The sequence below is a fragment of the Amblyraja radiata genome, chromosome 37 (assembly GCF_010909765.2).
Source record: "Amblyraja radiata isolate CabotCenter1 chromosome 37, sAmbRad1.1.pri, whole genome shotgun sequence".
Taxonomy (NCBI): domain Eukaryota; kingdom Metazoa; phylum Chordata; class Chondrichthyes; order Rajiformes; family Rajidae; genus Amblyraja; species Amblyraja radiata.
Genome location: NC_045992.1, coordinates 18,651,869 through 18,673,584, shown reverse-complemented (window position 1 = coordinate 18,673,584; position 21,716 = coordinate 18,651,869). Strand labels below are relative to the sequence as shown.

The 21,716-nt window shown below is 51.3% G+C and overlaps 1 non-coding gene across 1 annotated transcript; it reads right to left on the bottom strand.

Annotated features, from left to right (window-relative positions):
• Positions 1-8,210: 8,210 nt before the first annotated feature.
• trnaf-gaa lies at positions 8,211-8,283 on the bottom strand. Its single transcript has one exon. It is a non-coding gene; the product is annotated as a tRNA-Phe (tRNA).
• Positions 8,284-21,716: the final 13,433 nt, after the last annotated feature.

The window sequence follows — 21,716 nt, the reverse complement described above, 5'->3', positions numbered from 1 at the left end:
ATTCCTCCGACTCTGAAGAAGGGTTTCGCCCCGAAGCGTTGCCTATTTCCTTCGCTCCATAGATGCTGCTGCACCCGCTGAGTTTCTCCAGCTTTTTTGTGTGCTATAGGGAGGTTTCACGGCAGTCGGGTCACGACTCGTGACCCGTACTGTTGCTACGCTACTCCAAATGGATTACACGCGATGAACTGCAGGTAGGCACTTAACATTGTTTCCAGCGTAGCGGGCCCGTTAAAACCCGCTGAAATTGTCAATTTCTGCGCTGTAAATAATTATGGACATCGGGATAAGCGTGTGAGACATTTAGCATACTTCAGAATTCCAAAAGTGAGGAGAAATGAAGGAAGATAGAAACAAGAGCTGAATGGACAACAGACAGTGTGCTTAGCGAACATTGGCCGTTTGCTCACTGCATTTCATCAACAGTAAGGCATTATTTGTGTTTTTTCTTGATTCCTTTGGCATCTAAAAAGTTCCAGATGTGATAGATCTGGCTGTAATTTTTTTAAATCGCCCATGGTTCTCGTGGGTTTTTACATACAAAATGAAAACGCATCTGAAGAAAAATTTACAGCCAGATTTATCTCTTCTGAGAATTTTTAGATACCAAAGGAATAAAAAAAACACACAAATAATGCCTTGCTTGATGAAATGCAGTGAGCAAACGCGATAATTCCCAATATTTTCAATGTTTACCAAGCACTTTAGCTGCTGTAGTCCCTTCAGTTCCCGCTTCTCTATACCTTCATTTCGCTTCACGTTTGGAATTCTAAAGTTGGGTACATGTCTCTCACACTTACGCCGACTCCCACAATTTTTTTCAGCGCAAAAATGCAACATTTTGGCGGGTTTTAACAGGTAGGAAAGTAGGCGTTTCTAGCATTAATAACATATACCGGAAGTGACGGAGGTCTTCCAGTTGGATTTAGCGGCTCCGTGCGTCGAGCCTTATGACCCGGTGATCTTACGTGCAACCCCCCTATTGCTCAGACTTCTTGAGTGTCTAATGTCAAGAGAATCATCCTCTCAATACACCAAGTATCTACATCTGGTAAGAATTTTTGACTGCGGGTGGAGGAGATAATCACAAGCGAGAGGTGTATAAAACTCTCGTTCGGCCCAAGTCACACTGCGTTTAAATGTCATCGTCCATTCCTCTCCTATTTATGTAGCTGAGCTATATCCCGCCGTGTACCATGCACGAACCAGCCCCGTTCTGAAGGGTGAGCCGTTCTGAAGGGTGAGCTACATGGCCAATTTATTTTCCGATCGCATGTCTGTGGAAACCGGGGTACCTGCTGGAAATTCAATGTTACACGCAGGCAGAAAGACAGTCAAAGGTTAACGATCAAGCGCTGGAATAAATCATACATACATCTATTCAGAGAACGCTGATTTAAATTTTAAGTCTTACTAGACCAAGTGCAGACGCGTTGGGTCTGTTTCCCCAACGGCGTTTGGGGGGGGGGGGGGGGGGGCTGCGGCATCACACTCACATTAACCACCCCCCAAACACACAGGTGGGGGGAGGGGGTGTGAGAAGAGGGGAGGGAGGGGAGAGGAGGATGAGGAAACGGGACAGATTTGGGAGGGGAAGGAGAGCGGGGTAGGGGGTGAGAGAGGGCGATGGGGGGAGAGGAGGGGAGGAGGGAGGGAGGGGGAGAGGGGTGAGGGGGAGAGAGGGGAAAGAGTGGGGAGGGAGAGTGGAGGGGGAAGGGGGGAGAGAAGTGGAAGAGTGGGGAGGAAGGAGGAGAGGGGTAGGGGGAGTGATGGAAGAGGGACAGAGGGGTAGGAGGAAGGGGGCGGGGGGAGAGAGGGAAGGGGTGGGGTAGAGAGGGAAGGGGGCTGGGGAGAGAGGGATAGGAGAGGGAGAGGGGTGAGGAGAGGGAGAGGGGGAGGAGAGAAGGGGGAGAGAAGTGGATGAGTGGGGAGGGAGGGAGAGGTAGAGGGGTAGCGGGAGTGGTGGAAGAGGGACGGGGGAGTGGTGGAAGAGGGACAGAGGGGCATGGGAAGGGGTGGGGGAGAGAGGGGAATGGAGTGGAAGAGAGAGGGGTGTGAGGGAGAGGGGTGGGGTAAGGGGAGAGAAGTGGAAGAGTGGGGAGGGAGGGGTAGGGGGAGTGGTGGAAGAGGTACAGAGGGGAGGGGGAAGGGGGCGGGGGGAGAGAGGGAAGGGGGTGGGGTAGAGAGGGAAGGGGGGTGGGGGAGAGAGGGATGGGTGGGAGAGGGAGAGGGGTGATGGGAGGGAAACATAGAAACATAGAAATTAAGTGCAGGATTAGGCCATTCGGCCCTTTGAGCCTGCACCAACATTCAATATGATCATGGCTGATCATCCAACTCAGTATCCTGTACCTGCCTTCTCTCCATGCCCCCTGATCCCTTTAGCCACAAGGGCCACATCTAACTCCCTCTTAAATATAGCCAATGAACTGGCCTCAACTACCTACTGTGGCAGAGAATTCCAGAGATTCACCGCTCTCTGTGTGAAAAATGTTTTTCTCATCTCGGTCCTAAAGGATTTCCCCCTTATCCTTAAACTGTGACCCCTTGTTCTGGTCTTCCCCAACATATGGAACAACCTTCCTGCATCTAGCCTGTCCAACCCCTTAAGAATGTTGTAAGTTTCTATAAGATCCCCCCCTCAAACTTCTAAAATCTAGCGAGTACAAGCCGAATCTATCCAGTCTTTATTCATATGAAAGTCCTGACATCCCAGGAATCAGTCTGGTGAACCTTCTCTGTACTCCCTCTATGGCAAGAATGTCTTTGCGCATTGGGCATTGTGCCATCACACGATGGAACGTTCACCAGGTGCTGGTGCTCCTGCAAAGGCATATGTAAATGAATCCATTCCGATTGGACATATGTGAATATTGGGCATTGTGACATCACACGATGGAACGTTCTCCAGGGGCTGGGGCTGCTTCTATGGGTGAGAAGCCAGTTTTTTTTTGAAATATTGGTGCGGGGGAGGGGGGGGGGGGAGAAGGATTTGATTAAAAATGTGTACATAAACACGACGAAATGTAATCAGGAGTGGATACTTAGAAAGAAAAGTGAAATCTCTACCGAAATGGAAAAGATCTGGGCGATTCTGCGTCTGGTTTCGGAGTAGCAGGAAATCAAAGGAAGAAAGGCGGCCGGCAGCCGGACGAATGGACGCCGGACGCCGGCAGTCACACAGTTGTATATAATAACTAGACCAAGTGCAGACCCGTTGGGTCTGTTTCCCCAACGGCGTTTGCGGGGGGGAAGGGGGGGCTGCGGCATCACACTCACATTAACCACCCCCCCAAATACACAGGTGGGGGGAGGGGGGGGGGGGGGGGGGGGGGGGAGGGGGGGGGGGGGGAGAGGAGGAGGAGGAGGAAACGGGACAGATTTGGGAGGGAAAGGAGAGCGGGGTAGGGGGTGAGAGAGGGGGATGGGGAGAGAGGGGAAAGAGTGGGGAGGGAGAGTGGAGCGGGAAGGGGGAGAGGTGGAAGAGTGGGGAAGGAGGTGGAGAGGGGTAGGGGGCGTGATGGAAGAAGGACAGAGGGGTAGGAGGAAGGGGGCGGGTGGAGAGAGGGAAAGGGGTGGGGTAGAGAGGGAAGGGGGGTGGGGGAGAGAGGGATGGGTGGGAGAGGGAGAGGAGTGAGGAGAGGGAAACATAGAAACATAGAAATTAAGTGCAGGAGTAGGCCATTCGGCCCTTCGAGCCTGCACCACCATTCAATATGATCATGGCTGATCATCCAACTCAGTATCCTGTACCTGCTTTCTCTCCATATCCCCTGATCCCTTTAGCCACAAGTGCCACAAGTTCCACCTGGAACAATCTTCCTGCATTTAGCCTGTCCAACCCCTTAAGAATTTTGTACGTTTCAATAATATCCGCCCTCAATCTTCTAAATTCTAGCATGTACAAGCCGAGTCTATCCAGTCTTTATTCATATGAAAGTCCTGACATCCGAGAAATCAGTCTGGTGAACCTTCTCTGTATTCCCTCTATGGCAAGAATGTCGCTGTGCATTGGACATTGTGACATCACATGATGGAACGTTCACCAGGTGCTGGTGCTCCTGCAAAGGCATATGTAAATGCATCCATTCCGATTGGACATATGTGAACATTGGGCATTGTAACATCACACGATGGAACGAATCAAAAGGCAGAAAGGCAGCCGGACGGACGACAGGCGGCAGCCACATACTTTTATATAATAACTAGACCAAGTGCAGACCCGTTGGGTCTGTTTCCCCAACGGCGTTTGCGGGAGGGGGGGGGGGGGTCTGCGGCATCACACTCACATTAACCACCCCCCAAACACACCGGTGGGGGAGGGGGGGTGAGAAGAAGGGGGAGAGGGGGGGGGGGGGGGGGGGGAGAAGAAGAGGGAGGGAGGGGAGAGGAGGAGGAGGAAACGGGACAGATTTGGGAGGGAAAGGAGAGCGGGATAGGGGGTGAGAGAGGGGGATGGGGAGAGAGATATGGGGGAGGGGGGGATGGGGAGTGAGGGGAGGAGGGTGGGAGGGGGAAAGGGGTGGGGGGAGAGAGGGGAAAGAGTGGGGAGGGAGAGTGGAGGGGGAAGTGGGAGAGGTGGAAGAGTGGGGAGGGAGGAGGAGAGGGGTAGGGGGAGTGATGGAGGAGGGACAGAGGGGCAGGAGGAAGGGTGCGGTTTGGGAGAGGGAAGAGGGTGGGGTAGAGAGGGAAGGGGGTGGGGGAGAGAGGGATGGATGGGAGAGGGAGAGGGGTGAGGAGAGGGAAACAGAAACATAGAAATTAAGTGCAGGAGTAGGCCATTCGGCCCTTCGAGCCTGCACCACCATTCAATATGATCATGGCTGATCATCCAACAGTATCCTGTACCTGCCTTCTCTCCATACACCCTGATCCCTTTAGCCACAAGGGCCACATATAACTCCTTCTTAAATATAGCCAATTAACTTGCCTCAACTACCTTCTGTTGCAGAGAATTCCAGAGATTCACCACTCTCTGTGTGAAAAATGTTTCCCTCATCTCTGTTCTAAAGGATCTCCCCTTTAGTGGGGGGGGGGGGGAGAAGGATTTGATTGAAAACGTGTACTTAAACACGACGAAATGTAATGAGGAGCGGATACTTAGAAAGAAAAGTGAAATCTCTGCCGAAATGGAAAAGATGTCGGCGATTCTGCTTCTGGTTTCGGAGTTGCAGGGAATCAAAGGAAGAAAGGCGGCCGACAGCCGCCCATGTAAATGTATCCATTCCGATTGGACATCTGCGAGTATTGGACATTGTGACATCACACGATGGAACGATTCAAAAGGCAGAAAGGCAGCCGGTCGGCAGGCGGCAGGCACACAGTTTTAATATATAACTAGACCAAGTGCAGACCCGCTGGGTCTGTTTCCACAACGACGTTTGCGGGGAAGGGGGGGGGGGGGGGGGGGTCTGAGACATCAAACTCACATTAACCACCCCCCAAATACACAGGTGGGGGGAGGGAGGGTGAGAAGAGGGGAGGGAGGGGAGAGGAGGAGGAGGAAACGGGACAGATTTGGGAGGGAAAGGAGAGCGGGGTAGCGGGTGAGAGAGGGGGATGGGGAGAGAGATGTGGGTGAGGGGGGGGGGGGGGATGGGGAGGGAGGTGAGGATGGAGGGAAGGGGAGAGGGGTGGGTGGAGAGAGGGGAAAGAGTGGGGAGGGAGAGTGGAGGTGGAAGGGGGGAGGGAAGTGAAGTGGAAGAGAGGGAGGAGAAAGGGATGGGGAGGGGAGAGAGATGTGGCGGGGAGGGATGGGGACGGAGAGGAGGAGGGAGGGGTAAGAGTGTGGAGGGAGGGGGAAGAGTGTGGAGGGAGGGGGAGAGAGGTGGGGGGAGAGGGGGGAAAGAGTGGGGAGGGATAGTGGGAGGAGGGAGAGGTGGAAGAGTGGGGAGGGTCAGAGGGGTAGGGGGAAGGGGTGGGGGGAGAGAGGGGAGGGAGAGGGAAGTGAGGGGGAGAGAGAGGGGTGGGGGAGGGAAAGGGGTGAAGTGAGGGAGAGAAGTGGCAGAGTGGGGAGGGAGGGGTAGGGGGGGTGGTGGAAGAGGGACAGAGGGGTAGGGGGAATGGGGCGGGGGGAGAGAGGGAAGGGAATAGGATAGAGAGTGAAGGGGGTGGGGGAGAGAGGGTTGGGTGGGAGAGGGAGAGTGGTGATAAGAGGGAAACTTAGAAACATAGAAATTAGGTGCAGGAGTAGGCCATTCGGCCCTTCGAGCCTGCACCTCCAGTCAATATGATCATGGCTGATCATCCAACTCAGTATCCTGTACCTGCCTTCTCTCCACACCTCCTGATCCCTTTACCCACAAGGGCCACATCTAACTCCCTCTTAAATATAGCCAATGAAGAGGCCTCAACTACCTTCTGTGGCAGTGAATTCCAGAGATTCACCACTCTCTGCGTGAACATTTTTTTTCTCATCTCGGTCCTAAAAGATTCCCCCCTTATCCTGAAACTGTGACCCCTTGTTCTGGACTTCCCCAATATCGGTTTCTATAAGATCCCCCCTCAATCTTCTAAAATCTAGCGAGTACAAGCCGAGTCTATCCAGTCTTTCTTCATATGAAAGTCCTGATATCTCAGGAATCAGTCTGGTGAACCTTCTCTGTACTTCCTCTATGGCAAGAATGTCTTTGAGCATTGGGCATTGTGACATCACACAATGGAACGTTCACCATGGGCTGGGGCTCCTGCAAAGGCATATGTAAATGGATCCATTCCGATTGGACATATGTGAACATTGGGCATTGGGACATCACACGATGGAACGAATCAAAAGGAAGAAAGGCAGCCGGCAGCCGGACGGACGGGCGGCAGGCGGCAGCCACAGACTTTTATATAATAACTAGACCAAGTGCAGACCCGTTGGGTCTGTTTCGCTAACGGCGTTTGCGGGGGGTGGGGGGGGGGGGGGCTGCGGCATCACACTCACATTAACCACCCCCCAAACACACAGGTGGGGGGAGGGGAGGTGAGGAGAGGGGATGGAGGGAGAGGAGGAGGAGGAAACGGGACAGATTTGGGAGGGAAAGGAGAGCGGGGTAGGAGGTGAGAGAGGGGGGTGGGGAGAGAGATGTGGGGGAGGGGGGGATGGGGAGGGAGGAGGGGGAAGGGGGGAGAGAAGAGAAAGAGTGGGGAGGGAGGAGGAGAGGGGTAGGGGGAGTGATGGAAGAGGGAAAGAGGGGTAGGTGGAAGGGGGCGGGGGGACAGGGAAGGGGGTGGGGTAGAGAGGGAAGGGGGGTGGGGGAGAGAGGGAAGGGGTGTGGGGGAGGGATGAGGAGAGGGAGAGGGGGAGAGGAGTGGGGAGGGAGGGAGGGAGGGGTTAGAGGGGTAGCGGAAGTGTGGAAGAAGGACGGGGGAGTGGTGGAAGAGGAGCAGAGGGGTAGGGGAAGGGGTGGGGGAGAGAGGGGAAGGGAAGGGAATAGAGAGGGGTGGTGGAGGAAGAGGGGTGGGGTAAGGGGAGAGAAGTGGAAGAGTGGGGAGGGAGGGGTAGGGGGAGTGGTGGAAGAGCGACAGAGCGGTATGGGTGAAGGGGGCGGGGGAGAGATGGTAGGGGGTGGGGTAGAGAGGGAAGGGGGGTGGGGGAGAGAGGGATGGGTGGGAGAGGGAGAGGGGTGAGGAGAGAGTAACATGGAAATTAAGTGCAGGAGTAGGCCATTCGGCCCTACGAGCCTGCACCACCATTCAATATGATCATGGCTAATCATCCAACTCAATATCCTGTACCTGCCTTCTCTCCATACCCCCTGATTCCTTTAGCCACAAGGGCCACATCTAACTCCCTCTTAAGTATAGCCAATGAACTGGCCTCAACTTCCTTCTGTGCCAGTGAATACCAGAGATTCACCACTCTCTGTGTGAAAAATGTTTTTCTCATCTGATAAAAGATTTACCCCTTATCCTTAATCTGTGACCCCTTGTTCTGGACTTCCCCAACATCTTCCTGCATCTAGCCTGTCCAACCCCTTAAGAATTTTGTAAGTTTTTATAAGATCCCCCTCTGGTTTCGGAGTTGCAGGGAATCAAAGGAAGAAAGGCGGCCGGCAGCCGTCCATGTAAATGGTTCCATTCCGATTGGACATCTGCGAGTGTTGGGCATTGTGACATCACACGATGGAACGAATCAAAAGGCAGAAAGGCAGCCGGACGGCAGGCGGTAGCCACAGACGTTTATATAATAGATAGATAGATAGATAGATAGATAGATATACCATTGCCGAAACTCGGGATTGAACCAGGGACCTTTAGATCTTCAGTCTAACGCTCTCCCAACTGAGCTATTTCGGCTACTTTTCCACTGCTGAAGGAAACTCAATTCACTTCCAACACATGAATCCGGCCATAGTCATTCACCTAATTCTGTGTCAATTTTATATAACGCACCGTGTTCATCAGATGTGGTAATCCCGCTGCTGAACATTTTTGTCATTTCGGAATACAGATCTCACCAGACAAGAGAAACAGATAATTCTCGCCATCTTCCACCTCAGTCCTTGACCGACGAAGACTGTGGTCAGGTCACTGAACCACACGCCCTGTAAACGTTTCAACTTCAGGGACAGAGGCGGAGCAGAGGAGGTTTTCCCATTGGTCTGATCGATACTCAAATCCCAGATCACAACTTGTTAAAACAGAACAGAAGCACAGTGATCGGAGGAGGTCTTTCGGCCCTCGAATATGTTCCGTCGAAAGTATGCGCAATCATTGAATGTCACCTGTGACACCTTTCTAGCCCATCACTATCTTGCGCAACGTGGTCACAAACAATGTGTGTAGCAAAGTTCTGCTGATCTGAAGAAGGGCCTCGACCCGAATCGTGACGTCACCCATTCCTTCTCTCCAGAGATGCGGCCTGTGCTGCTGAGTTACTCCAGCATTTTGTGTCTATCTTTGGTCACAGGCCCGTACGACGCTTTTCAAAAAGGGGGGTGTCATGACAGGATAACAAACATTTTTACCTGAAATAATGTGCGCGCTGCACACTTCACGAGCGTGAAGTGCGAACTCCCTCGATGCCGGGGTACAGGCTATTTTGTAATTAGCTACAATTAGGTAATTAACTAGATATATGCTTTCAGGTCATCCAAGTAAGATGTTTTATATTTGTTTCAGAATGCTTCAATCTATAATAACTGAAGCTCAGGGGTTTTAGATGATCTCTCGTGCATTCTGAGCCTTTTTGTGGAGCATTTCTGCTGCAAATTTACGACCAATATTTCAGAAATTAACAGTAATCTGAGCTGTAGCTTTTTCACACAAAGGATGCACCTTAGAATAAAGGGGTAATTTAAGACTGAGGTGAGAAAACACTTTTTCACCCAGAGAGTTGTGAATTTGTGGAATTCACTGCCACAGATGGCAGTGGAGGCCAAGTCACTGGATGGATTTAAGGGAGAGTTAGATAGAGCTCTAGGGGCTAGTTGAGTCAAGGGATATGGGGAGAAGGCAGGCACGGGTTATTGATAGGGGACGATCAGCCATGATCACAATGAATGGCGGTGTTGGCTCGAAGGGCCGAATGGCCTCCTCCTGTACCTCTTTAAAAAAAAAATGTTTCTATGTTTCTATGATGGTGGGTGTATGGAACGAGCTGCCAGAGGAGGTAGTTACGGCTGGGAATATCCCAATGTTTAAGAGACATTTGGACACGTCCATGGACAGGACAGGTTTAGATGGATATGGGCCAAACGCGTGGGAGTGGGACTAGTGAAGATGGCACATGTTGGTCGGTGTGGGCAAGTTGGGCTGAAGGGCCTGTTTCCACACTGCATCATTCTATGACTAAAAAGTTAAGAAGAAAAATGCACGTAGACAAGTAGAGCAGATTCGAAAGAGGAGTGAAATGTAAAGGCAGAGAGAGGTTCATGGGTGGAAAGGAACATAGGGAAGGAGGGGGGAGGGTGGGCTTGGGCTGATGGGTGAAGGGAAAATAGACACAAAGTGCTGGATAACTCAGTGGGTCAGGCAGCATCTGTGGAGAAAAAGGTATAGATTATGATACCCGGACGTGGCGCCGACAGACACGAAGCCGAAGCAAAGAAGTCGAAGCCAAAGGACGGAATGGAAACGAGGCCGAAACGTCAAGAAACCGAAAGAGTCCGACGACAAAACGCCTACTAACCGAAAGAATGGGACGCCTAAATGCAAACTAACCGAAAGGGCGGGTCGCCTCTGTATTTTCTGGATAATTTCAAGAGGATATTAGATAGGGCTCCTAAAGATAGCAGAGTCAGGGGATATGGGGAGAACGCAGGAACGGGGTACTGATTGGGGATGATCAGCCATGATCACATTGAATGGCGGTGCTGGCTCGAAGGGCCGATTGGCCTACTTCTGCACCTATTGTCTATTGTCACAACAACACAATACCTACGCACACTGAGGACAATTTACACATGCACCAAGTGTGCAAACGCAAACCAGTTCACCGACAAACCTGTAGGTCGTTTGCGTGTGGGAGGAAACTGAAGATCTCGGAGAAAACCCACGCAGTAGAACTTATCAAACTCCGTACAGGCAGCACCGGTAGTCGGGATGGAACCTGCGACTCCGGCGCTGTAAGCCAGCAACTCTACGGCTGCGCCTCTTGGCGATGGTGTTGATATTTTGCAGGTTTTGAACTATGTGGTCACCATTGCAACTGCACACCAAATCTCTGCAGGTCCATATGATATTCATTCCAGGTATCATACTATATATCAGGCCAGGCAGCACACAGATGCTTCAGCTCATTATGTCGATGTCTCGCATCACGCACTTATAGGTGCTGGTCCCATTTACAGGCAGCTTGGTCAGCTTACACCACAGCGGTGTGGAAATTGTCACAGTGAGGCCCAGCACAGATTGGAGGACAAGCTGCTCATATTTTGCTTGGGCAGCTTACACCCCAGCGGTATGAAATCCTCCAACCTCATTTACTGTGTCCGTTGTTCCAGGTGTGGACTCCTGTACATCGGCGAGACCAAGTGTAGACTCGGCGACCGTTTCGCTGAGTCTAACGGGAGACCAGTCCGGTAAGGCCTGTTGGGGCTCCCGTTTGTTCACCATTGTAACTACACTTCACGTTCCCACACTGACCTTTCTGTCCTGGGCCTCCTCCATTGTGAGTTAGGTCACACGCAAACTGGAGGAACAACACCTCATATTCTCCTTAGGTAGCTGACAAGCCAACGGTAAATACATTGAATTCTCCAATTTTAGATCCCCTCCTCTTTAGCCCCTCTCTCTTTCCTGTCCCCATCTACCTATACCCCTCCTTCTGACTTTACACTTATCTGACGCTATTCTTCCTGCTCTTTTCTCTCGCCTTTGCCCACTCGTCGATCAAAATCACCCTCACCTGTATCCACCTATCACTTGCCAGGCTTTGGCCCACCCCCACATTTTTCCAGCTTCCTGTCTCCCACGACAATCCGTCTGAAGAAGGACCCCGACCCGAAACCCTGCCTGTCCATTCCAACCACAGGTGTTGCCTGACCCGCTGAGTTCCTCCAGCGCTTTGTGTTAATTTCCCCAATAAAAACGATTAGCCCAATAACCTGCCCTTGCAGTTCGTTGCAGTGCCGTTTTCCACCTGCAGGTGGAGGTGGCGTGTAGGAAGGAACTGCAGATGCTGGTTTACACCAAGGATTGACTCAAAATGCTGTAGTAACTCAGCGGGACAGGCAGCATCTCTGGAGAGAAGGAATGGGTGACGTTTCGGTCGAGACACTTCTTCAGACTGAGTCAGAGGAGAGTGGAACGAGAGATATTAACTGGATATAGAGAGATATAGAACAGACATGAAAGATATGCAATTGAATATACAATATTATACACTTTCTGTATAACTCATTTTCACTTCGCCCACAGTTAACGTGGACTGCTATCTTGATCTTTGCTACTTTTATTGCATATAATTTACATGTTCTACATCTCTCTATATCGCCGTCTATATCCATCGTTCCCCTTTCCCCTGACTCTCTGCCAGAAGGAGGGTCTCGACCAAAAACGTCACCCATTCCTTCTCTCCAGGGATGCTGCCTGTCCCGCTGAGTTTCCCCAGAATTTAGCGGTGCAGTACTCCCACCTGCTGCTGGACGTCGGTACTGCGGGTGGAGGATGGGGGCGAGAAGGGGAAACACAACTTCGAGCGCACAGCAGACAAGCTCAGGAACACTGTTTGGTCCACAATATCTGTGATCACGGTGCCTCCTTAAACCAATCTTTCTAGTTGGGGAAAGGATTACGTTTCCTCACTTTCAAACTGGGTTAGAGTTACCCAAGCCACTTAGGTAAGCTGAAGATAGATAGGAAATGCTGGAGTAACTCAGCGGGACAGGCAGCATCTCTGGAGAGAAGAAATGGATGACGTTTCGGGTCCAGACCCTTCTTCAGACTGAGAGTCAGGAGAGAGGGAGTCTAGAGATATGGCAGTGTAAGGTGTGAAAACGACAGATCAAAACAGACGATGTTTCGGAAATGTAGAACGGTTCATTGTTATCCGAGGGGTAGGTGACAAGGAGGCGCACAATCTAAAATTTAATCAGGAGGTCAGTGAAACTGGTCGGAGAACTAGGATGGGGAGGGACGGAGGAAAAGGGGAAGCAAGGGTTACTTGAAGTTAGAGGTCAAAGTTCATACCGCTGGGGTGTAAGCTGCCCAAGAGAAATATGAGGTGCTGTTCCTCCAATTTGACTTGGGCCTCTCTCTGACATTGGAGGAGGTCCAGGTCAGAAAGGCCAGCGGGCGTAGACATAAAATGCTGGGGTAACTCAGCGGGTCAGGCAGCATCTCTGGAGAAGGATACAAAGAGCTGGAGTAACTCAGCGCGACAGGCAGCATCTCTGAAATGAAGGAATGGGTGACATTACGGGTCGAGACCCTTCTTCAGACAGGTTCGAGAAAGGGAAACGAGAAATATAGACGATGATGTGGAGAGATAGGGATAGAAAAATGAATGAAAGATATGCAAAAATGTATCGATGATAAAGGAAACAGGCAACTGTGAGGTGCCTGAAGAATGGTCACGACACGAAACGTTGTCCTTTCCTTCTCTCCAGAGATGCTGCCTGTCCTGCTGTGTTACTCCAAATGTTCGTGTCTATATTCGGGTTAAACCAGCATCTGCAGTTCCTTCCTACACAATTGTTAGCTGTTTGTTGGGTAAAAACGAGAAGCTGGTGCGACTTGGATGGGGGAGGGATGGAGAGAGAGGGAATGCCGGGGTTACTTGAAGTTAGATAAATCAATATTCGCACCACTGGGCTGTAAACTGCCCGAACGAAATATGAGTTTCTGTTCCTCCAATTTGCATTTAGCCTCACACTGGCAATGGAGGATGCCCAGGACAAAATGGTCTATAGAAACATAGAAACATAGAAATTAGGTGCAGGAGTAGGCCATTCGGCCCTTCGAGCCTGCACCGCCATTCAATATGATCATGGCTGATCATCCAACTCAGTATCCCGTACCTGCCTTCTCTCCATACCCTCTGATCCCCTTAGCCACCAGGGCCACATCTAACTCCCTCTTAAATATAGCCAATGAACTGGCCTCGACTACCCTCTGTGGCAGGGAGTTCCAGAGATTCACCACTCTCTGTGTGAAAAAAGTTCTTCTCATCTCGGTTTTAAAGGATTTCCCCCTTATCCTTAAGCTGTGACCCCTTGTCCTGGACTTCCCCAGCATCGGGATCAATCTTCCTGCATCTAGCCTGTCCAACCCCTTAAGAATTTTGTAAGTTTCTATAAGATCCCCTCTCAATCTCCTAAATTCTAGAGAGTATAAACCAAGTCTATCCAGTCTTTCTTCATAAGACAGTCCTGACATCCCAGGAATCAGTCTGGTGAACCTTCTCTGCACTCCCTCTATGGCAATAATGTCCTTCCTCAGATTTGGAGACCAAATCTGTACGCAATACTCCAGGTGTGGTCTCACCAAGACCCTGTACAACTGCAGTAGAACCTCCCTGCTCCTATACTCAAATCCTTTTGCTATGAAAGCTAACATACCATTCGCTTTCTTCACTGCCTGCTGCACCTGCATGCCCACTTTCAATGACTGGTGTACCATGACACCCAGGTCTCGCTGCATCTCCCCTTTTCCTAGTCGGCCACCATTTAGATAATAGCCTGCTTTCCTGTTTTTGCCACCAAAATGGATAACCTCACATTTATCCACATTATACTGCATCTGCCAAACATTTGCCCACTCACCCAGCCTATCCAAGTCACCTTGCAGTCTCCTAGCATCCTCCTCACAGCTAACACTGCCCCCCAGCTTAGTGTCATCCGCAAACTTGGAGATATTGCCTTCAATTCCCTCATCCAGATCATTAATATATATTGTAAATAGCTGGGGTCCCAGCACTGAGCCTTGCGGTACCCCACTAGTCACTGCCTGCCATTGTGAAAAGGACCCGTTTACACCTACCCTTTGCTTCCTGTTTGCCAGCCAGTTCTCTATCCACATCAATACTGAACCCTCAATGCCGTGTGCTTTAAGTTTGTAAACTAATCTCTTATTTGTAAACTAATCTCTTATGTGGGAATGGGATGGAGAGTTAAAGTGTTTAGCAATCGGGAGATCAGGCAGGTCCAGGCAGTTTGAGAGCAGGTGTTCAGTGAAACAATCGCGCAGTCCATGTTCTCAAGAAATGGTGCCTGACCCGCTGAGTTACGCCAGCACTTTATGTATTTGTTTTTTTGGTAAAGCAGCATCTTCGGTTCCTTGTGCCTCAGTTTTCAGTAACCTGCTATGGCCAGTAACCAGTGAAGAATTCTAGCGGACAAATGACATTTTCAGGGCTCCAATAAGATTTCAAAACCTTCTACCACCCACACAACCCTTAAATTTTCGTTCACTTAAGAGATACAGCGCGGAAACAGGCCCTTCGGCCGACCGAGTCCGCGCCGACCAGCGATCCCGCATACTAACACTATCCTGGCACACACTGGCGACAATATCCTACACACCAGGGATAATTTACAATGTTTCTTTACCGAAGCCAATCAACATATTTGGTGTGCGGGAGGAAACCGGGACACCCGGTGACAACCCACGCAGGTCACACGGAGAACGTACAAACTTCGTACAGACAGCAGCCGAGATCAGGATCGAACCCGTGTCTCTGGCACTGTAAGGCAGGAACTCTACCGCTGCGCCACAGTGCCGCTTGAATTAAAGTAAACACGGTGTGTTTTTAAAAACGTGTAAAGCAGGTGTTTTTACAATAAATAATGTGTAAGATAATCTATTGAAATGAACACACAGAGAGATATCCTGATTGGTTTTCTATGTATTATGAATGAAATATACTATTGGGGAGAAAAATCACATCAATTTACGAGCGGTCAAATTCTCCATTCAAAAGGGTCAGGCAACGATGACATTTTGCAAAATTACAACGAACAAGTAGATTTTTGTTGACAAACAAACGAGGCAAGTGCTATATCCGACTTTAGCTGTTGTAACCTTTCTCCAATGAGCATCTGATGCTTGTTTGTAACAAGCTCTCTGGCGGATTCGACGCGATGGTGATCGGGAAGGAACCATAAGTCTGCAGCGGGCGAGACTGGACAGGTGGTAAAAACATTTGAAATCGGACGAGCTCAAATGTGAAATTTGGCAGTCAGTTCTACGTAGAAATTACAAACGCTCAGAAAAGAGGCAATTTGAAACATAAACCTGTGTTGTTTGCGTGGAAGACGAGAGGGGGCGTGGGTTTAAGGTGAGAGCGACATGTTTGAAGGGGATGTGTGGGCTAGGATTGTTTCTTGCCAAGTGTGTGGTGGGCAGCACGTGTTGCAAGGCAAGTTCTGTAAGACTTTGGTTGGGGCTGCAATTGGAGTATTGCCGACAGCTCTTGGCGCCCCCATTACAGGGTGTGGAGGCTTTGGTGCGGGTGCAGAAAAGGTTTACCAGAATGCTGCCTGTCTTCTGTGCAATTAGCCACATGGAGAGGTTAGAGAAATTTGCATTGGAATCCCGGAGATTGAGGGGATAACTGATAGAGGTATATAACATTATGAGAGGCATGGATAGGGTGGACAGTCAGAGCCATTTTACACAGGGTGGATATGTCAAAGACGAGAGGGCGTGGCTTTAAGGTGGGAGAGGTAAAGTTTAAAGGTGATGTGTGGGGTAAGTATATTTTACTCAGACAGTGGTTGGTGCTGGAACACGCAGCCAGGGGGTGGTGGTGGAGATAGATGCAACATTGTCTTGTTAGATAGGCACATCAATATGTAGGGATTGGAGGGATATGCATTACGTGCAGGCAGAGGGCGTTTACTTTCGATTAGAGTCTGATACGGCGCGGAAATAGGTACATCAGCCCATCGAGTCTGCAGCGACTAGCGATCACACCGGACACTAACACTATCCGACACACTAAGAACAAATCAAATTTTTTGAACCTACGCCAATTAACCTACAAACCCGCTGACCAGTTCTGGCAAAGATATCTCAACGACAGCTCTTTCCAAAAATTATTGCCAGTTTATATAGGACATGGTGAAGCCGCATTTAGGGTAGACAAAAATGTTGGAGAAGCTCAGCGGGTAATGCCCCTGTCCCACTTAGGAAACCTGAACGGAAACCTCTGGAGACTTTGCGCCCCATCCATGGTTTCCGTGCGGTTCCTGGAGGTTGCAGGTGGTTGCCGGAGGTTGCAGGTAGTGGAAGCGGGTAGGGAGACTGACAAAAACCTCCGGGAACCTCCCCCCTGCCTCCCCTCCTCCCCGCCATCCCCCCTCCCTCCCCCCTCCCACCCCTTCCCCCCCTCCCCCCCCCTCCCCTCTTACACCCCCCCCGTACTCGGGGTCTGAAGCACGTTCGGGGACCAGCCCCAACGGGTCAGCACTTGGTCTAGTATATATATATTTGTGTGCGCGCGTGTGTGCGTGTGTGTGTGTGTGTGTGTGTGTGTGTGTGCGTGTGTGTGTGCGCGTGTGTGTGTGCGTGTGTGTGTGTGTGTGTGAGTGTGTTTCTGCGGACCTGCGCTGGAACGGGGATTCCTCATAGACGGCAGCTCCAGCTCGGTTACGAACGGGGGTTCCCCCAAAGTCGGCAGCTCCAGCTTCATTGTTTCTGGAAGATCCAACCCGTTGGCTCTGTGGGTCATCCCGGGGTCTCCAGGTACCGTACCTGCGATCCTCAGTCAGGTCAGGAGTTTTACAGCCAGCGTGGGAACGTTTAAAGCTATGCATAGATGCTGCTGCACTTGCTGAGTTTCTTCAGCTTTTTTGTGTACCTTCGATTTTCCAGCATCTGCAGTTCCTTCTGAAACATATTGAGTATAGTAGTCGGGAGTCATGTTGCAGTTGTATAAGACGTTGGTGAGACCGCATCGAATATTTTCTTCAGTTCTTGGCACCATGTTATAGGAAAGATATTGTCAAGCTTGAAAGGGTTCAGAAATGATTTACGAGGATATTGCCAGGACTAGAGGGTGTGCACTATAGAGAGAGGTTGAGTAGGCTGGGTCTTTATTCCATGGAGCGCAGGAGGATGAGTAGAGATCTTATAGAGGTGTACAAAATCATGAGAGGAATAGATCGGGTAGATGCACAAAGTATTTTGCCCCCGGTAGGGGAATAGGGGACCAATGGACATAGGTTCAAGGTGAAGGGGAAAATAGTTAATAGGAATACGAGGGGTAACTTTTTCACACAAGGGTGGTGGGCGGATGGAACAAGCTGACAGAGGAGGTAGTTGAGTCTGGGACTATCCCATCGTTTAAGAAACGATTAGACAGGTACATGGATAGGGCGGGTTTGGAGGGATAAGGATCAAGCGGAGGCTAGTGGAACTAGTGTAACTGGGTCATTGTTGTCCGCTGTGGGCGAGTTGGGCCGAAGGGCCTGATTCCAAACTGTATCACTCTATGACTATGAATCCAATGCCCAGTATCCGTTCACTTCCCTTTCTGCAGTAAATTTAATGGCGATTGTGATCCTGTTCCGGGGAAAATGCGGCCTCTCCACCTGCACCACTCGCTACCTGGTGGCCATGGCAGCGGCCGATCTACTGGTCATCATCACCGAGGACATTTTGTGTCAGCTCCGAACATATTAGTTTCGGTGGAGTTTCCTGGCTATCACCCCTGTGTTGTGTGTTACGCTGGTGCTAAAGTATGCAGCTAAAGCCTGTTCTGTCTGGTTCACCGTCACGTTCACGTTTGATCGGTTTCTCGCCATTTGTTGCCAGAAGCTGAAAACAAAATATTGCAACGGGAAAACTGCGGCCTCGGTTCTCGCAACAGCCGGCGTTCTGATGTTTCTGAAAAACATCCCTTTCTACTTAGTAAGTGGACCCGCTGTGATCATCGGCAATGTCCCATAGGGCTGTAAAACGTTGGCCAGTGTTAAAACTAACCCCGGATGGGAGGCATTTACCTACTTCAACAAGGTTTCCAATCCGTTGGTCCCTTTCGTTGTAATTCTAATGCTCAATGGTCTGACAGTCCGCCAAATTTTAGAGGCCAGTCGAGTCCATCAGTGGTTGAGGGGTCTGCGCAAGGAGGAGAGCCGCAGTGACCCGGAGATGGAGAGCAGGAGAAAGTCTGTGGTTTTACTGTTCACCATCTCCGGCAGCTTCATCGTACTATGGCTGACGTTGGTTTTATACTTCGTCTATAATAAAATCAGAGGAAATTCAAAAGGTCCGAATGTTGCTGCTCACATCGCTGACGACATCGGGCATTGGCTGAGTAATCTCAACGAACACATTTATTTATGTGGCCACCCAGTCCATGTTTAGAGAGCAGATGAAGGGAGCGGTGAAATGTCCGTTCGCTTCAGTGCTCCGGCTCATTAATAAATGCGCGCCATGGGAGCATCCTACAGGCGGATGCAGCCTCTCTGGCCGTGCTCGTGATCCTGACATTCACCACCAGATTTTCCTGGGCGGATGATCACATCGAGGGCCACGGCTCCGTGACCTCAATCCCCTCACAGTCTGGTGTAAACTTCGGCCAAGAACAAATCTTCCCTTCATAGTGGAGACTACGCTGGTGCAAAGTCTGACCTAGTACCAATTTTCCCATTCTCATCTTCAATGGGAACCCATCTGATGTGAACTCCACTCTGGGACCGTTTGTGCGGTTTCACTTCTCAGTGGGGACAGGTCTAGGGCAAACTCCGCCTTGCGACCAATAGTCCCATCGCCCTCCACAGGCCCAATACAATATACTATACAATGCAATACAATTTATTTGTCATTTGAATCCCATTGAGGTTCAAACGAAATGTTGTTTCTGCAGTCATACACACAAGAAAGAACCAAGACACAACACAATTTACACAAACATCCATCACAGCGCATCTCCTCCTCGCTATGATGGAAGGTAAAAACTTATCTCTCCCATGCACTCCCCATTCCCCTCCCGATGTCAGAGTCAAAGCCCCCGGCGGGCGATGGTAATTATCCCGCGGCCATTAACGCCGCGCCGGGTGAAGCAAGGCCGCGCTCCGGGTCTTGTTGTTGGAGCCCCCGGCGTGCGCTAGCAAAGTCCCATAGCCATTCCAAGCCGCGCCGGGCGATGTAAGGCCCCGCTCCAGGTACTCTTCAACTCCGCAACTCGGGCGGGTGAAGTCGCCGTTGCGGAAGCCCCAAAAAGCGGTCTCCCAGCAGGGACCCGCGGGCTCACGGTGTCACTGTCCACCAGACCTGCGGTAAGCCTCCGAAACTCCGGGGTCAGGTCGCAGCCGAGCGCCACCACAGCTCCACCCGCTCCGAACTCGGCCAGCTCCGCGATGGTGAGTAGGTCCGCAGCTCCGTGATTGGAGCCCCAGGTCGTTCCTGCTGGAGGCCGCTCCACGGTGCTAGGCCCCAACGATAACGGAGACCCCACACAGAAAAGGTCGGGTTCTCGGTGCAGGGGATAGATTTTAAAATGTTCCCACACCCCCCGCCCCCCACACACATACCCACACACATACACAACAAAAAAATAATAAAAACTACATTCAAACGAGAGGCCCGATATGCTACTTGAACGAGGTCCGTCTGAAATAAAAATGCCCAGAATGATCCTTCAATCTCCCACCTCTGAGCGTGCTCTTCCACCAAGGACCACCTTCCGATCTCCACGCTGAGCGTGGTTCATCTCTTGTAATCTCCCTCTGTGTTATTGCGTCATTGGCTCCCTACCCTAAGATCGGCCTCACCCATCCGACACTGACACTTCAGTAGACAGTAGGTCTTGTTTCATCCGTTTATTTCCAAAGTTAGATACGACTCACCTTCCACACTCCTTCACTGCCATGCCCAACCGTCCAACAGTGCCTGCGGATGTCAGCGCTTATACTGGTTAGAGTCGTAGAGACATGGCGTGGAAACAAGCCTTTCGGCCGAACCTGCCAACACTGACCGACATGTCCCGGCAATAAACATGTTGTAACGGGTATAGCTTGGACCCAATAGCAGCACAGAATCAGGCAGGCATAGTTGGTAACGAACGTTATTACGATACTGTAACACAGAGTAGTAACACAGGAATGGGTACACCGTACTCACACAGAGGCTCAGGATTGAGCGAGGGTTCCGAAGAGGGGCAGACAGGAGACGTATTCGGGGTAGCGGAAGGTCCGGTCACCAGGAGATCCAACACACGATGCAAACAAACCAGCGAGGGACAGACGAAAGGAGAGTCGAAGCCAGGCAGGAAGTCGGGAAATAGCTGGAGAGTCTTGCACGAATGCTGAGAACAATCTGGCATTGTGTGAACGGTGAGGAGAGTCTATATACCGGGTTAATTGGTGATCAGAGGCAACTGAGTGCAACAGGTGAGGAGAGTTGGGCTGATGAGAGGGGAGTGGCAGGCAGGCAGGTGAAGTGGATGAGAATGAGGAGAGGGCAGACTGTGACAGAACCCCCCCCTCAAGGGACGGCTCCTGACGTCCCAAAACAAAAAACAAAAAACTAAAGAAAATAAACCCAATCCCACGCAGAGTTGGGTGGGAGGAGGGGGATCGGAGGAGGGCTAATATTCGTCCGAGACATCCATGTCCGCATCCTCCTCCATAGCATCTGAGGAAAGCTCCGTCTCGTCGTCACTGGGCGCCTCAGACGGAAGAGGGGACAGAGTCTCAGGGGCCGCGACCCCTCTAGGAGTGGCGGACTTGGACGGCTGGTCGGGATGACACCGGTGAAACTCCCTGATGAGGGAGGCATCCAGGATGTGTCGAGCAGGAACCCAGGACCTCTCCTCTGGACCGTAACCCTCCCAATCGACCAGGTATTGGAGACCCCTCCCGCGACGGCGGGAGCGCAGGAGGCGGTGCACCGTAAAGGCGGGGCCTCCGTCGATGAGACGAGGAGGTGGGGGAGGAGGGACTGCGGGGACCAGGGAGCTCTCCCGGACTGGCTTTACTCTGGACACGTGGAACGTCGGATGGACCCGCATGGAACGAGGCAACTTGAGCCTCACAGCCGCTGGGTTGATGACCTTCTGGATCTCAAAGGGACCGATGAACTTGGGTGCCAACTTCTTGGACTCCACCCTCAAGGGATGGTCCCGGATCGACAGCCACACATTCTGGCCCGCGAGGTAGGTGGGGGCCTGGGTGCGGTGACGGTTGGCAGCCGTGGCGTAACGGTCCACGGAGCGGAGAAGAGCTGCCCTGGCTTGGGTCCACGTCCTGCGGCAGCGACGAATGAAGGCCTGGACGGACGGGCAGGAAACCTCTTTCTCCAGCGCCGGGAACAGTGGAGGCTGGAACCCGTAGGCACACTGG